This window comes from Eriocheir sinensis, chromosome 18 (assembly GCF_024679095.1).
Source record: "Eriocheir sinensis breed Jianghai 21 chromosome 18, ASM2467909v1, whole genome shotgun sequence".
In the NCBI taxonomy this organism is placed as follows: domain Eukaryota; kingdom Metazoa; phylum Arthropoda; class Malacostraca; order Decapoda; family Varunidae; genus Eriocheir; species Eriocheir sinensis.
This window is the reverse complement of record NC_066526.1, coordinates 17,676,522-17,694,212: the sequence shown is the minus strand read 5'-3', so window position 1 is coordinate 17,694,212 and position 17,691 is coordinate 17,676,522. Positions and strand designations below refer to the sequence as shown.

Sequence of the window (17,691 nt, the reverse complement as noted above, 5' to 3'; positions counted from 1 at the left end):
TACTTTCACTTTGGATTATTTGAGTTATTCTGATTAAACATTCTGGTATGAAATCGTCCGGCCTTACAGCTTCACAGAGAGATGTGTAAGATATTGTACACATTCATTTTGCAAGAAATCAAACAAGGGAGGCGATGTTTTCCTCTCTGCTATACATTCACAAGGGATTGATTGAGTGATATTGATGAAGCATTCTGGTGTTCTGCCTCACGAGCTATCAATGAGGCAAATGAGAAATATTGTACACTTTCGTCTTGCAAGAAATTCAACAAGTGGCACGATGTTTCCTTCACTAATATATTTACAAGTGATCATTTGAGTTATTATGATGAAACGTTACGGTGCTGTGCCTCAAAATTCAACAGGCAAAGGAGAGTTATTGTACACTTTCGTCTTGCAGGAAAGTCAACAAGTGGCATGATGTTTCCTTCACTAATATATAAGCGATATAATACTTAATATATAAGTGATATAAGTGATCATTTGGGTTATTATGATGAAACAGGCAAAGTAGAGTTATTGTACACTTTCGTTTAGCAAATAAAAAAATCGTTTTCTTAATACAGTTTCACAAAAGGATGATTTGAGTTATCCTGATGAAACATTAAAATACTCTGCCTCACAGCATAACACAATCGCCGAGGAGAGATACACCACACCCTTCCGTTTGCTTCAGAGAGAGGGAGTGATGGAGCAAGGTGCTGCCCTCTACCGAGAAGCTGATTTGATACTCCCACCATGCAGTGTTACCAAAACCTACGATAGCCCTAATTTTCTGGACTAACACTATTTTCTTACGGTACTTTCCAGATTAACACACTAGTCTTATATACACAGGAAGGGGAAAAAACCGCTGCTATGACATGTTGTAGACCCAAGAATTTAAAGGCGACAGTTAGAGCTATCTGTCTACTTTAGGCCTTGGGTTTGAGACTAAAAAGAAAAGGAAGAAAACGCGGCAGTAACTCGAGAAACGTTTTAAGCTAAATTGTCAAGATGTGTGAGGAACGTTCCACCGCCATGTTACATTATTCCTTAAAGCGAAACAGGAGAATGATTAACAATGTCACGAATAATTAAGTCCCGAGAAGGAGGGTAAAGGGAGGGAGGGCGGTGAGTAGCTGTGGAAAGGAGTTGATGATGAAGGTGAGAATCAGGAGGAAGAGGAAGAGGAAGGAGAGGATGCTAAGAGGAAGGAGACAGAACAGAGAAGAGCAATGGTAAAAGGAAAAAAAGTGGAACAGTCACAGTGAATTGTAATGATGATGATGATAATGGTGGTGGTAATGGTGGTGGTGAAAAGGAGAGAGGGCAGAGGACGTGTGCTGAGGTTGATGATAATGATAATGGTGATGGTGGTGGTCTTGATGGAAAAGAAGAAATTGATGGTGATAGCGAAGGCGAGAATGAGAGAAAAGATGGAGGAACTAAAGAGGAACGATGCTGAAGAAAACGGAAGAAGTCATACGAGAAGTAGATGGGAAAAAATTGGAAGAAGAGACATGAGGAAGAGGAGGAGGAAGACCATGGGTTCGGGCAAAGACAGGAAGGCAACGGAAGAGGAAAGGAAAGAGGGAGAATGTGAGTGAAAGGTAAGGTGAGTAAAAAGAGAAAAGAAAAGAAATTATAAGGATAGAGAAAGAGAAGGCTGGTAAGGGACAATGGGGAAGAAAATGAAGGCAAAATAGAGAAACAGAAAAAAAGATAATTATGTTGATGATAACGAGAAAAGGGGAGACAGTAGAAAGATATGAAAAAGAGTAAGGAATGGTGATGGAAAAACGAGAGAAGGGGTGGTGGTGGTGCTGGCGTCTGTGATGATAGTGAAAGTAGAGGAAGTAAAAGAAGCACTTAAGGAAATAAAAAATGGTAGAGCAGCAGGACCTTCAGGGCTAACAGTAGATTTAACAAAAGCAGCAGGAAAGGAAGGAGTGGTGGAATTGACAAGTGTTAAACGATGTATTGAAAAAAGAGAGAGACTACCAGAAGACTGCAAAGGAAGCTACACTATACCCATTTTCAAAGGGAAAGGAGATGCTTTGAAATATGGTAACTATAGAAGGATAAGGTTACTGGAGTATGGCATGAAGGTATATGAAAAGTCCTGGAGAAGTGGCTGAGAAGAAGAATAAGAATCGATAAATGTCAGTTTGGCTTTTGTCCTGGGAGATCAACAACTGAAGCAATATATACTATGAGAGGGCTTCAGGAAAGGTTTATGGAGAAGAGGAGGAGATTATATCATGTTTTTGTAGACCTAGAGAAGGCATTTGACAGAGTACCAAGGGAAATTATAAGATGGGCATTGAGAAGACATATAGTACCAGAAAGATTGGTTGAATCAGTGATGGGATTATATGAAGGTACAAAATCGAGAATGAAAACAGTGGTGGGAACATCAGATGAGTTCGAAATTGGATCTGCCCTTAGCCCGCTCCTGTTTATAACAGTAATGGAGGAGGCAACAAAGGAAGCAAGAGGAGAGGCACCATGGGAGCTGCTGTATACAGATGACTTGGTAGTAAATGCAGAGACAGCAGAAGAAGTGAAAGAAAAGTTTAATAAATGGAAGGAAGTAATGGAGGAGAGAGGTTTAAAAATTAATATGGAAAAAAACAAAGTACATGGTGACTGGAAAAGAAGCAAGAGAAAAGATTAAATCAGGAAAATATCCATGTGGATGCTGTGGGAAGGGAGTAGGTGTAAATTCAGTCTTGTGCACATGTTGCAGGCAGTGGTGCCACCTTAGATGCTCAGGCCTCAGAAATGTAAGAGGAGTGCAGAATTTTACATGCCCAGCTTGTGTAAGGAGACAGCAAGGACAAGAAACTGAGTGGGATGAACTAAAGGTAAATGGAAGAAAGCTGGATGAGGTAGAGCATTTCTGTTATTTGGGAGATGTTCTGGACTGTGAGGCGGGAGTGGAGAGGACAGTGAGAGCGAGAGTGGCGGTAGCAAGGGAGGTGGCTAGTCTACTTGTGAATCGCAGCATCCTTCTAAAGAGCAGAGCAGGGGTGTACCAAGCGTGTATTAGATTAGTAATGTTGTATGGAGCAGAAACATGGGCTCTAACTAGAAAATTGATGGAGGTATTGAGAGCAAGTGATCGCAGAATGCTGAGGTGTATGGCGGGGATCAGGTGGCAAGATAGGGTGTCCAGTGCAGATGTAGCTAACAGATGTGGAGTAGAGGACCTGGAAACAGTGCTCAGAAGGGAAAGACTCCGATGGTTTGTACATGTCAAGAGAGCAGGGGAGGATATAGTGCTGGGAGTTTTGGAGAGATTAGAGGTAGAAGGAAGGAGACCAGTTGGTAGATCTAGGAAAACGTGGAGGTGTACACAGGAAGACTTGGCATTGATGGGATTAGAAGACAGAGCAGAATGGAGGAGAGCTATAAAGCGTCCAACCGCTCAGACGTTAAACGAAATGATGATGATGATGATGATGATGAGTGAAAGTAGAGAAAGAAAAGTAAGCATGTGGTGAGAATGGTGGTGTTGGTAATGGTGTTGGCAGAAGTAATGGTAGAGGTGTTAGCGATGGTGATGGTAGTGATGGTAGTGGTGGTGGTGGTGGAGGTGGTAGTGGAGGAGGAGGGGCAGCAGGAGGAGAGGGCAAGTGCTTGTTAAAGGGAGATGAAGGGTCATATATATATTGAGGGTGAGAAAGGGGAAGGGTCAACCCACAACCACCACCACCACCACCATGACCACTACCATCACCGCCTCCACTAATACCGCCATATTTCACACCACACGTTGGACTGAGGGGATGAAGCACCTCACAAACCTTTCCTTTTTCCTATTCTTCTTTTCCCTCCTCTTCCTCCTTCTTCTCCTCCTCACTGTTATATTTTTTCTACTTACTCCTTATACTCCATTTTTCCGTATTTACTTCCGTCCTTTCTTCCTTTTTCATAATTTTTTTCTTTCTTTTTTTCTTCCTTTTTTCCTTCCTTTCTCCTCCTCCTCCTCCTCCTCCTCCTCCATGCCACTCTTCCCATGCCACGTTAACGATGGCTATGGTTCCAGCAGCGTGCTATGGCCTGGCAGACGCTCCAGGATAAACACGGGAACCTTTATACTTTTTATTGGATGGACAGGAGAGAATATTTTCCATCACCTTGCTTGGCCCGTATCCCGACCGTGCACGCGGCGGGAGGCTATGCAGGAAGACTAATTATAACCTTTTTTTAGAGCAAAGAAGACAGTTGAAGGGCTAAAGGTAGTGAGTAAAAAAGTCCACAAATCAGTGCTCCCATAAAGAGGACACAAGAGCAGTATAAATTTTAACGTGGTGAGCAAAAAAAAGAAGAAGGAGAGGACACAAGAGCAAAAAACAGGAGAAAAATAAAACAGGAGAAAAACAGGAGAAAAACAGGAGAAGGAGAGGACACAAGAGCAAAAAACAGGAGAAAAATGAAAAAGGAGAAAAACAGGAGAAAAACAGGAGAAAAAAACAGGAGAAAAACAGGAGAAAAACAGGAGAAAAACGGGAGGAAAAAAAACAGAAGGAGAGGACACACGAGCACAGTATAAATTGTAACGTAGTGAGCAAAAAACAGAAATCTAATATAATCAACTAAGTACTATCGCCATTACTGCTCCACCTACTACCACCATTACCACTACTACCGATAACACATAAGCCATTTGATTTAGAGAAGTGTCTTTAAACTCCTCCACCCGAAAGAGTTTGATGTTGAGGAAGAAAGAAGCACAGTAGAGGTAGTATATTAGACCTGTATTCTCAGTCGCTTTTGGCTCTTACACCAGTTTCCCAAAGCCATAAAGAAGATTAGGAGGGCTCTCATGAATGTTTTTATACGTTAATGGTGTAGAAAGCTTGTCAAACGAACACTAACCTCATAAAACTACCCTTGGAAATACCCATTACCTCTACGAAAGCTTATTACGTTAATGGTGTAGGTGTCTTGTCAAACTAACATTAACCTCATAAAACTACCCTTGGAAATACCTCTTACCTCTACGAAAGCTGATTACGTTAATGGTGTAGGTGTCTTGTCAAACTAACATTAACCTCATAAAACTACCCACGGAAATACCTATTACCTCTACGAAAGCTTATTACGTTAATGGTGTAGGTGTCTTGTCAAACTAACACTAACCTCATAAAACTACCCACGGAAATACCTCTTACCTCTACGAAAGCTTATTACGTTAGTCTTGTAGAAGGCTTGTCAAACTAACATTAACCTCATAAAACTACCCACGGAAATACCTCTTACCTCTACGAAAGCTTATTACGTTAGTCTTGTAGAAGGCTTGTCAAACGAACACTAACCTCATAAAACTACCCACGGAAATACCTGTTACCTCTACGAAAGCTTATTACGTTAATGGTGTAGAAGGCTTGTCAAACGAACACTAACCTCATAAAACTACCCACGGAAATACCTGTTACCTCTACGAAAGCTTATTACGTTAATGGTGTAGAAGGCTTGTCAAACGAACACTAACCTCATAAAACTACCCACAGAAATACCTGTTACCTCTACGAAAGCTGATTACGTTAATGGTGTAGAAGGCTTGTCAAACGAACACTAACCTCATAAAACTACCCACGGAAATACCTCTTACCTCTACGAAAGCTTATTACGTTAATGGTGTAGAAGGCTTGTCAAACGAACACTAACCTCATAAAACTACCCACGGAAATACCTATTACCTCTACGAAAGCTTATTACGTTAGTCTTGTAGAAGGCTTGTCAAACGAACACTAACTTCATAAAACTACCCATGGAAATACCTCTTACCTCTACGAAAGCCTTATCAAGTTTGGCTAAGTAGGCCCCAAAATATTGTTGTCGGCCAGATTGACACTCTCTATAAGCAGTGATGGCCGAGTGGTTAAGGCGTCTGACTAGAAATCAGATGGGATCTTCCCGCGTAGGTTCGAATCCTACTCACTGCGACCAAGAGAGCTTTTTATTTAGGTAGCGGCTGTTCAATGCTGTCGGCCTGGACTTCTGAGCTATTTTTATCCCACCCTCGTCTGTCTGTCTGTCTGTCTGTCTCTGTCTCTCTCTCTCTCTCTCACTTAGTATGTCTTTCTCTTTACAGTATCTATCTGCCTTTATCTCGCTTGTTTATCAGTGTACTTATCTTCCTGCCTACCTAACAACCTACCTATATATCTAACCACCTACCTACCTACATACTCATCTACCTATCTACCTACGCATGCTTCAAACATCAGATAGCTACCACATATTCCTCCGCCACTTTCCCTTCCTTTCTGTCAACCTATAACTCATTTCTATAACTCTCCCTATCAGCGCCAGGAGTCAAGGGAACGCTCCTCCTCCTCGTGTCTTCATCCTCAAGTCCCAGTAGGAAAGAACAAGGGGAGAAAGACGAAGGAAAAGGAATAACTAAGCAAGGAAGAACGAGTGAAGAAACGCAGATGATAAAGGAAGGTTAGGGATGCAGAAGAGGGGAGTGAGAGAGGAGAGAGAAGTGAAGTGGAACAGCATAAGCATGGATGAAAAAAGCATGACCGGGGAACTGAACATGAAGAGGAGGACGCTGTAGTGATTAAGGAAAATGGCATTGATGAGAGGTAAGAACAGATGAGGGAGAAAATCTGAGAGGTAGGAAAGCTTAAAGAAGGAAAATTGCACGAGAAAGAGAGATGAAGGAAAATTGCACGAGAAAGAGATATGAAGGAAAATTGCACGAGAAAGAGAGATGAAGGAAAATTGCACGAGAAAGAGAGATGAAGGAAAATTGCACGAGAAAGAGAGATGAAGGAAAATTGCACGAGAAAGAGAGATGAAGGAAAATTGCACGAGAAAGAGAGATGAAGGAAAATTGCACGAGAAAGAGAGATGAAGGAAAATTGCACGAGAATGAGAGATGAAGGAAAATTGCACGAGAAAGAGAGATGAAGGAAAATTGCACGAGAAAGAGAGATGAAGGAAAATTGCACGAGAAAGAGAGATGAAGGAAAGGAAAATAAGAACCAGGTAAGAAAGACTGAAACAAGACAGCGTTCAGAGGAATATACAGGCTTTGAAAGGAGGAAAAAAGAAAAGAGTAAAACAATGGAAGTAAAGAATTATTAAAGAGAAGGGGAGGAGATAAGACAAATATATGTGAAAGACCTAGAAATAGAGTGAGTAAAGGCTTTGAAAGAAGGGAGAAGAAGAGGAATAAAACAATAGGAGTAAAGAATTATAAAAGAGAAAGAACGGAGATGAAAATATATGTGGAAAAGCAAAAAAGAGAGGAAAGGAAAAGGGGAAGAAGAGAGACCGAGAGAGGGAAGGTCATACAGAAAAAGAAAAGAAGAGAGAAAGGGGAAGAGAATGAGATGAGGAGAAAAGACATTTATTTAGGTACAGGGAGAAGGAAAAAATGAAATAGAAAGATTAAAGGAGTGAGAAAAATCAAAACATGAGAAGGAAACGAAGAGGTAAAACATAAAAAAGGGAGGAAATAAAGGATAGGAGGATGTATCGAGAAATTGATCTCTCTTTTTGGCCACTCCGCAGTACTCTATTCAGGAGCAATAAGTAGCGGGCTTTTTTTTTATTATTGTTTTATTTTTGTTTACGCCCTTGAACTGTCTCCTTTGCTGTAAAAAAAAAAAAAGGAAAGGGAAAGGGAAGGAGGAGAGGGAGGAACAGGATGACTCAGCTGACGTATTTATATAAGGAGAGGAAATGGAGACTTGTACCTGAGACACAGCATCCCTTGACACCTTATTCCTATTTCATCCAAACACCTCCCTACCGCACAAACACACAAACAAACACACAAACACAGGTCAGTTCTTACCCAAACGAAGCCTTGAAACACAATTCTCCATTAGTTATCTGACACTTCCTCTCTGCATATTCACAAACACACACACACACACACACACACACACACACACACACACACACACACACACACACACTAGGTATTATTCACGCACACAGATATCAGAGAGACAATAGGGTAAGGACAGATAGATAGACAGACAGACAAATCAGACAGAGCAACATGAGACAGCACTGCATAATTAAACAGGAAGTAAGAGAGGAGACAGGAGCGTGAATAATGGAGATGAGGCAACAAAAGAAAAGGAAAAAAAAGGAAAAAGAAAATAACTGGAGCATCATATAATAGTTTATCTTTAAAATTATTATCTATATCTATATCTATCTATCTACTTATTTATCTATCCATCTATCTATCTACCCATTTATCTATCTACCAATCTGTCTATTTATCCAGCTACCTCTTTATCTATTTATCTACCTAGCTTCATATTTATCTATCTATAAAGCACACTCAACTTATTTTTCCTCTCCTTCTACATTCACATTTTTTCCTTGTACTTTTCCTCCCCTGTCCCATTTTTCCGCAGCCTTCCATTACCCGTCTTTCCCTCACTGCGTCCGTGCCATTTCGTTTAAGGCCGCGAATCACATTTTAACTGCACGAGAAGATAAACCAAAAAATGAAGCTTCTGAATATAAAAATATATATCGTGTATACGAATATTCAGAATACAACTGTGTGTGTGTGTGTGTGTGTGTGTGTGTGTGTGTGTGTGTGTGTGTGTGTGTGTGTGTGTGTGTGTGTGTGTGTGTGTTACGTTTGAACCTATAGCGCCGGTAGGCTTGCTTGAGGGGCCTGGATGGTAATCTGCCCGAGCCCGTCATGGCGCAGGCAAGTGTTTATAGTGGCGCCATCTTCTCTTGTGTGTGTTTGTGTGTGTGTGTGTGTGTGTGTGTGTGTGTGTGTGTGTGTGTGTGTGTGTGTGTGTGTGTGTGTGTGTGTGTGTGTGTGTGTGTGTGTGCTGAACAGAAATTGTGAAGAGGAGTGGTGAAGAGAAGTTGATGAGGAAAAGAAAAACAAGGCTAGAAAAATTGTGATAGGAAGATTAAAGGAAAGAGATATATTGGAAATTTGGTGAAGAGAAGTGAGGAAAATTGTGAAAAGAAAATAGTGAAGAGAAATGGTGAAGCGGAATGGTGTAGTAAATTAGAAAGAAGATAAAGATCACTGCAGGGAATAGAAAAAAAGTTAATTAAAATGTCTTTCTCCACCATGACTTGAGAGAGAGAGAGAGAGAGAGAGAGAGAGAGAGAGAGAGAGAGAGAGAGAGAGAGAGAGAGAGAGAGAGAGAGAGAGAGAGAGAGAGAGAGAGAGAGAGAGAGAGAGAGAGAGAGAGAGAGAGAGAGAGAGAGAGAGAGAGAGAGAGAGAGAGAGAGAGAGAGAGAGAGAGAGAGAGAGAGAGGGGGGGGGGGGGGGGGGCCCAAGCATCCAATATAAATAAAACTTGCTTTGGGTTTTGTTTCATTAATTAAACTGGAAGGGTTTCGTCATTATCAAATTAGTGTGGTGGTAGTAGCAGTAGTAGTAGTAGTAGTAGTAGTAGTAGTAGTAGTAGTAGTATAACTAATGGTAAACGTAGTGAGTCTAAGGATTTATGGAGTATCTATCTATCTATCTATCTATCTATCTATCTATCTATCTAACCCTCTCTTCTATCCGATAATATTTTTTCCTCCTCTCAAGTCTTCATTCAAAGGTTCTCTCTTATATTTCACAAGCCTTCAGTTTCTTTTATCTCCTGTTCTTTCTTACGTCCTTCATTCCTAAGCTTGCGTTCTCCTCCTCCTCCTCCTCCTCCTCCTCCTCCTTCTTCTCCTTTCCTTCCTATGTATTCCTCCTCCTCCTCCTCCTCCTCCTCCTCCTTCTCCTTCCCTTCCCTTCTTATGTATTCCTCCTCCTCCTCCTCCTCCTCCTCCTCCTCCTCCTCCTTCCCTTCCTCCTCACTGGTTGGAACAAATTTATCATGCGTCTCCAACCCTTTGATGTTTAAGTAAAGTGTACATCTTTGAGTTTGTGTGTGTGTGTGTGTGTGTGTGTGTGTGTGTGTGTGTGTGTGTGTGTGTGTGTGTGTGTGTGTGTGTGTGTGTGTGTGTGTGTGTGTGCGCCTGTGTGTGTGTGTGTGTGTGTGTGTGTATGTGTGTGCGTAATACCGCCCCTCCGCTATTCAGGGTGTCACAGAAAACGAAGAGAGTGAGCCTTCACCTAACGGAGGGGGAGACTATTTTTGGCCCCGCGCCGCACCACAATCCCTTGTCAAATTCATCATCCGCTTTGCTTCGTGTCTGCTCGTGTGACATGTTCGACGGGTGAATGCTCTCTCTCTCTCTCTCTCTCTCTCTCTCTCTCTCTCTCTCTCTCTCTCTCTCTCTCTTTTTTTTATTTAAACGTGTTCAGTACATTAGTACATGGCAGTATTATTTGTCTATGCTAAAGTTCCCCCGACCGTTGGGGAGCTATTTAAAAGCTTCTGCCGATTATATTATACAATTATTATACAATATATTATACAATTATATACATATTTACGGTGGGTGTAGGAGTAGCCACCTGTGGGACGCAACCTTCATCTGCTGAGTGGACAGTTGTGTCACATCCACATCAGCAGTGAGGTTGTTCCACCACACCACCGCTGCGATGGAGAAGGCACGTTGGTGGGTGCTGGAGCGGGCCATTGGCACTTCCAGGAGGGAGGCGTTGCTCAGCACCGTTCTCGTGCTGCGCTCAGACCTCCTCCAGGTAGCCCTCAGGTCCGTCAGGTGGGGCACTAGGCCCACTTGTGCCTGGTGTAGCACCGTCAGGGCAGCGACGCGGCGACGGTGCTCCAGGCTATTCAGCTGGTTCGTGGCTGGTCTTGCCCTTCCTTCGTGTGGGTGTTGTTGTTGTTGTTGTTGTCGCTGTGTCTCCCACTGGCTCGGTCGGTGGTGCTGGGTGCCGTTGATGAGGCGTTCAGCCCTCCTCTGCACCTTGTCTAGCAGGTTGAGGTGGCAGCGGGCGCTGGCCATCCAGGTGAGCGGTGCATACTCCATCACTGGACGGACTTGTGCCTTATAGAGGGTGTTCAGGCCTTCAGCATCGAGGAGGTTCTTCATGCGGCGCAGGAGGTTCACCTTCTGGGAGTCTTTTGCGCCACCCTTTCAAGGTGACGGTCAAACCGCAGCTGGGAGTCCACCTCCACGCCCAGGATGTCGACGCTGGACTGCAGAGGGATGGTGTCATTCGAATCTCAGTCTGCCGTGGAGTTGCCTCGCGTCCTCCTGAGAACGTGATATTACCATGGCCTGGGTTTTGTCAGGGCAAACCTGACTTGCCACCTCTTTCCCCAGGCCATTATGTCTGCCAACTGTCTGTTGACGGACTCTATCACGTCCTGGGCTTCCTCCCTCTTGTATGTTCTGGAGAGGGTGCAGTCGTCGGCGTAAGCGCTTGCTGCCGGGATGGTTTGCAGGAGGTCGTTAAGTATATGTTCCACAGAATAGGTCCAGGACGGACCCCTGTGGAACGGAGGCCTCCACCGGAAGCTGGTCGAGGTGCTTCCGTTGACTGCTACGTGGAGGCTCCTGCCTAACAGGTAGTTTGAGAGCAGGCGCAGCAGGTCCCCCGTGATACCTAGTTGCTGTAGCTTCGCCGTCAGACCGCGATGCCAAACGGAGTCGAACGCGCCAGCTATATCCAGGGCAATCACGAGAGGGGTGGCCGTCATCAAGGGCGTCATGCCAGGACTTTGAGAGGAGAAGGAGGAGGTCTGAGGTAGAGCGGCCCTTCCGAAAACCAAACTGCTTCGGTGACTGCAGGTGGTTTTCCTCGAGGAAGGATGTCAATTGCTCCCCGATGATCCTCTCAAATATCTTGCTGATGATTGGGAGGAGTGATATTGGCCTGTAATTGCCTGGCTCGGACCTGGATTTTTCTTGTGTACGGTGTGACTCTGGCCTCCTTCCACTGTGCAGGCCACACCCCGCTCTGCAGGCATCGCCGGAAGATCTGGGCGAGGGGGCTGGTGAGCTCATCGGAGCATCGCCGCAGTAAGTATGGACTCACGCTGTCAGGGCCTGGCGCCTTCCTGGTGTTGATGCCCTTCAGATGTCTCCTGACAGCGTCCTCAGAGATTAGCACATTCTCTAGTCTTGAGGCGATGAGCTGGGGGAGGGCGGGCGGCTGCCTGTCTGGTTCTTGGGTTGTCATTTTTTACTAAAGTGACAGGCCAGCAGGTCAGCCTTTTCCCGGCTGGTGATGGCCAGGTCTCCGTCAGGTTTCCTCAGGGGCGGGATACGTTCCTGGGGGTATGGCCTTGCTGTTCCTTCACCAGCCCCCACCACTGTTTCGGGTCGGTTTGGCTAGAGGACAGCTTTCTCCTCCTGTCGGCGTCCCACCTTTCTTTTGCCCACTTTGCTGTCCTCGTCATATTTTTGCAGGCTCGTCTGTGTTGGGCCTTATTTTCCTGCGTGGGGTGTCTTTTATATCTTGTCCAAGCCTTGTATTTCCTTTCGGCTGCAATACGGCACCTGTACCCGAACCAAGGCTGGTCTTTTGGGCTGGATGAGTAGGTGCGGTGGGGACGTGTTGCTGCTGGACGGTATTGAGGACAGTGGTGAGGGCGGAGACGTCATGTTGTGGGTCACCGTTAAGGACTGTGCCCCAAGCAGTCGCTGCCAGGGCCTGCCTTGCAGCCGTCCAGTCCGCGCGGTCCCACAGCCAGATGACTCGCTGATGTTCCTCTTCACGCGCTGGGGCCAGGCTGATGGTGGTGAGTATGGCATTGTGGTCGGAACTGCCCACACGGTCTAGTGGGCAGCACAGCACGCAGTCACTCGGCAGGTCTGTGAGCACAGGGTCCAGGAGCCTCCTCGCTGATGTGTCGGGAACTCAACATGGTTGTGCAATCCATGCACCGCTGTGAGCTCGGTGAAGGCCCTCGCCACCAGGTGTTGATTTAGGTCGCCCACAACCATCGCGTACTGACAGCTGTGGGCAGCCATAAGGTCGTCCAGGTGCTCTGTGAGGTAGGTGAGGGGGACGCTGCCTTGCCACTGTGGCCGGTACATGGCACAGAGTAGCAGAGCGCTCCTGTCCTCGAGAATGATGCGGAGGAACATCATCTCCATTTCCAGGGGAGTGTCTGTGGTGAGGGCGTCCATCTGCAGGCCGTTTCGGTGGCAAACAGCAATGCCTCCCCCCTGTCCTGTGTGGCGGTCTCGTCTGGCCCAGTGCGAGTACCCGGGGATCTTATCACAGGTGGTGGCGCATGTGTCGTCCAGGAAGGTCTCCACTGTCACCACTATGTCGATGTGGTGCCTGAGGACGAAGGCGTGTGTCAGCTCCCCGATGTTGGTCCTAAAGCCTCGTACGTTGGCGGACAGAATCTTGAGGCCGCTGGTGTCGGATCGGATCTCTCTCTCTCTCTCTCTCTCTCTCTCTCTCTCTCTCTCTCTCTCTCTCTCTCTCTCTCTCTCTCTCTCTCTCTCTCCCCCTGACTGACTGGCTTCAATCAAGAGAATAAAACGTTCATTGCATCTTTCACTTTCGCAAGGTTGCCAGCTGACAGACGGAGAGAGATAGAGAGAGAGCAAACACCTGATACGCAACCTTCCTCCTGTTCCTCTCCCTCGCTCCTTTCCTCACTCTCAAAAACAAGGCAGCCCCTCTCTCTCTCTCTCTCTCTCTCTCTCTCTCTCTCTTCCTTCCTCTCTTCCCTTCCCTTCCTTTCTCTTTCCTCTTCTCCCCTCCCCTCATCTCCCTTCCCTTCCCTTCCCTTCCCTTCATTTCATTTCACTTCATTTCCTTTCCTTTCCTGTCATACCTTTCGCTTCCCTTTCCTTCCCCTACTTACTCTCTCCATCCCCCTCCCCTTCCTTTCCCTACTTAACGTTCCACTCTGTTCCCATCCTCTCCCTTCCCATCCCATTTCCTCCCCTCCTCCCCAAATTAACCCCCCCTCCCTTCCCTCCTTACCAAGCGAGAGTTACATATATTTGCCTCGACTGATCCATCCAGCGTGAATTCCGCCCAATCTGAGAGGCTGGAGCAGGTAACATCAACCAGGTAACTCGATTTAGGCCCCCTCAACATTCACTTTCTCCTCACTTTGCTTATTCAAATATCTTTCTTTCTTTATCTATATCGCTGAATAAATTTCCTGATCTTACGTTTTTTTACTCTTTTTCTTTCAATTTTTCCCCTTTTTTTCATATTTCCCTTTTTTTACATAATCTTACTTCTTTTCCCGTGATGGTATGTGCGTTTGTTTGTTTTATTTATTTTTTACCAAACGCTTAATTTTCTTGTTTCTTTTTTTTTTTTAGACTACAGAATGCAGGTCAAAGAGAAAAAACATGATCACACACACAAAAAAGCGCAAACCACCTCTCGCAAAAATAAGACAGATGAAGAAGATGAAAGTGATCCAGCACAAGTTGAACATCTGACTGGCTTCCTTATTGCAAATCCTATTAATCTCAACACACAATCGACCTTTCCCTCTGTACCTATGCACACAAACTTCAATGTCACGCACTCATATCAGTATTTTCCCATATAAATGCACAAAATCATATGAAAAATCTGTTCTCTACGATTTGTCTCCATAATCTTAACTATTATCATTTTTCACACCTCTATACCAGTGTTCCATAAATATAAACAAAACTATTACAATTTTGTCACCACGATATTTCTTTTTTTCTGAACTGAGCTTCTCCTGAGTTTCCAGCATTCCCTTCGTATCTCCACATTGCTGTTAGTTTCCTTTTACCATACAATACTTTTTTGATACGGCAAGACTCCTCCTTAATTAAGAGGTATACATTCATACATAACGTCACCTTTCCCTTTGTATGATTTAGATTCTCTTTTTATATACTTTTTCATGTCGGTGGTTGGCTTCACGTCTCAATATTAGAACTATTTCACGATTCAAAGCTTTTATATTCGGCGACACTCCAAAGAAATCACACAAAACCCGCCTTTCCCTTTGTATGATTTAGATTCTCTTTTTATATACTTTTTCATGTCGGTGGTTGGCTTCACATCTCAACATTACAACCATTTCACGATTCAAAGCTTTTATATTCGGCTACACTCCAAAGAAATCACACAAAACCCACCTTTCCCTTTGTGTGCATGTAGGTCTTCCTCTCTCTCTTTTTTTTTTTCTTTTTTTTTTTCATTTCGTGGGTTGGTTCTATATCTCCACGCCAGCACAATACATCTACTTCACTTCACAAAACTTTTACTTTCGGCGAGACTCAATAGAAATCATATCAAAATCTACCTTTCCCCTTCTATGATTCAGGTTTTTTTCATTTCCTTAGTATGCTTCATTTCTTTACACCCTTATATTACAACTACGTCGCTATACAAAACTTATATTCTGTGAAACTCGTACAGAAACTCACCTTTCCATTCGTACATATAATTTCCAGGTTTTCTTCTTTCCTCTCTCTTATTTTCATTTCCCTCGTTGGCTTTATTCCTTTATCCTCTTATATTACAACTAGTTCGCTAGCGACACTAAACTTTTATATTCGGTGAGACTCGTACAAAAATTCACCTTTCCTTTTGTATAATGTTTGTTTGCCTCTCTTTCTCTCCCTCTTCCATTTCCCGGTTCTTTCCCTCCAGCTCCATATTATAAATTACCACATATTAAATCATCTTTCCCTTTTTCTATAATATATTCTAACTCCTTTTCTCACCTGATTGTGTCTATTTCCTTACGGCTCCGCATTACATAGTATATATTTTTTCCTACAATACATATTTTCCTCCCTTTCTCTCTTTTTTTTATTTTGTAGGTTGTCTTTTTTTACAATTATTACGTAAAAAAAAAACCTCTTCTCTTTTGTATGATATCTATTTTCCTCTCTTTCTCACCCTTTATCATTTCCTGGGTCGTGTCTATTTCCACCCGCCTCCACATTACAAATTATCATGTTCCCATTAGCATACATTATTGCCCGGCCGCCGACCTCCTTACAGCCTCGTCTCTGCCGCGTTAAAACTGCCTTTGTAGCGGCCGGCGAGAACGCTGCCCGGGCGCTTATATATTACCTGTTGAAATTGGATCAAGTGCGGAGGCTCAGGTGAATTATTAACCTGTTAGGCGGCGAGGGTATTCAGGATGATGGGTTCAGTGTGTGGCAGGGAGGGAGGGTTGTGTGGGGGGATGCGGGGGGTTATGTGAGGGGTGGAGGGGGGTATGTGTGTGTGGAGGGGGTGGTTCATGTGTGGAGGGGGAGGGGGAGGTGTGTGTGTGTGTGTGTGTGTGAAAGAAAGAGAGACAGAGAGATATGGAGGGAGAGAAAAAAGGTAATGAGAGACAGAAAGAGAGAGAAGAAAGGAAAAATGTAAAATAAGTTAAATAAATATGAAAAACTAGATAAAAGAATAAAAATGAAGAAATATGAGATAGAAAGACGGATTACACAATACCAGAGAGAGAGAGAGAGAGAGAAGCAGGTACACGCCTCAGATTACACACTTTTCAGAGAGGTTTTTACTTGTCTGGGATTAAGGTAGGATCAAGAACCCTTAGGAAGCTTTATTCTCTCTCTCTCTCTCTCTCTCTCTCTCTCTCTCTCTCTCTCTCTCTCTCTCTCTCTCTCTCTCTCAAGCACACACACACACACACACACACACACACACACGGAATAAAGAAAACAAGCGCAATATGTGAGAGGTTAAGAGAACAACAAAGACGACCAAGTGACGCATAAAACGACAATAAACGATAATACAAAGGAAGAAGAAGAAGAAGAAGAAGAAGAAGAAGGAGACGAACAAGAACAAAAATAACAGAGAGAGAGAGAGAGAGAGAGAGAGAGAGAGAGAGAGAGAGAGAGAGAGAGAGAGAGAGAGAGAGTGGAAGGAGGCAAAAAAAACAGGAACTCCCATTCTCTTCAGGGGGAAGCTGCGAAATTGTTGGATAAAAGAGGAAATTGATAGTGAGGGGAGGAAGCGGCGCCTGGAAAAGGAGGAACAAATTGGCTGGTGGGAGACAGGTGGCTTAATGAAGAGGAGGAGGAGGAGGAGGAGGAGGAGGAGGAGGAGGAGGAGGAGGAGGAGGAGGAGGAGGAGGAGATAAAGAGCGGATAGATGGACAATAAGATCCCATTCACCACTCCCATCAAATTATTTTCTCCTAAAACATCATCGCTAAACATTCTCACCCTCATCATCATCCAGTTATATTATTCCTTCACTACATAACAAAAGCCTTTCAAAGCGTTATCCACCTCAACCTGATCCTAAGTGAACTCCATCATGCTCCGGGAAATGCTTGACTTTCATATTATCTCCACCTGCTTCTCTGTTCTGGCTTCTGCAATTCCTGGTATGCCACTCTGCTACTTCAGTTGTCAATTCTCTACCGGTTCTCCGCACAATATGCCCTGCCTCCTGTCCCTTTTGATTCTTAACAGTCACTCAGGTAGCTTCAGCCCCTATCTTCTCCCTCAGCCGTCATTGTTACGTCTCATCTCTCCATGTTATACCCTAGCAGAGATACAAAAGAAAGAATATACTGGATCAAGCAAAGTCAGGAGAAGGATAAAACAGATCAAGCAGAAAAACTGAAGGAAGCGAGCAACATCAAGTAAAGTCACAGAGGGATAAATAACCTGGATAATGCCAAGTCAGAAGGAATAAATATTTAGATCAAGTAGAGTCAGAGAAGAATTAACTAAGGCAAGCAGAGTCGGAAGGAATGTTTAATTAGGTCAAGCAGTCAGAAGAATAGGAACAGACGATAAAGTTGATCAAGCAGCGTCAGAAAAAAATGAAAAAAACATTAAGAAAGAAGTAAAAAGAGAAACGAAATTAAGAGAAAAACGAGACACAAA

General features: G+C 44.1%; 1 non-coding gene across 1 annotated transcript; it reads left to right on the top strand.

Annotated features, from left to right (window-relative positions):
• Positions 1–5,854: 5,854 nt before the first annotated feature.
• On the top strand, positions 5,855–5,936 carry Trnas-aga (transfer RNA serine (anticodon AGA)). Its single transcript has one exon. It is a non-coding gene; the product is annotated as a tRNA-Ser (tRNA).
• The last annotated feature ends 11,755 nt before the right edge of the window (positions 5,937–17,691 follow it).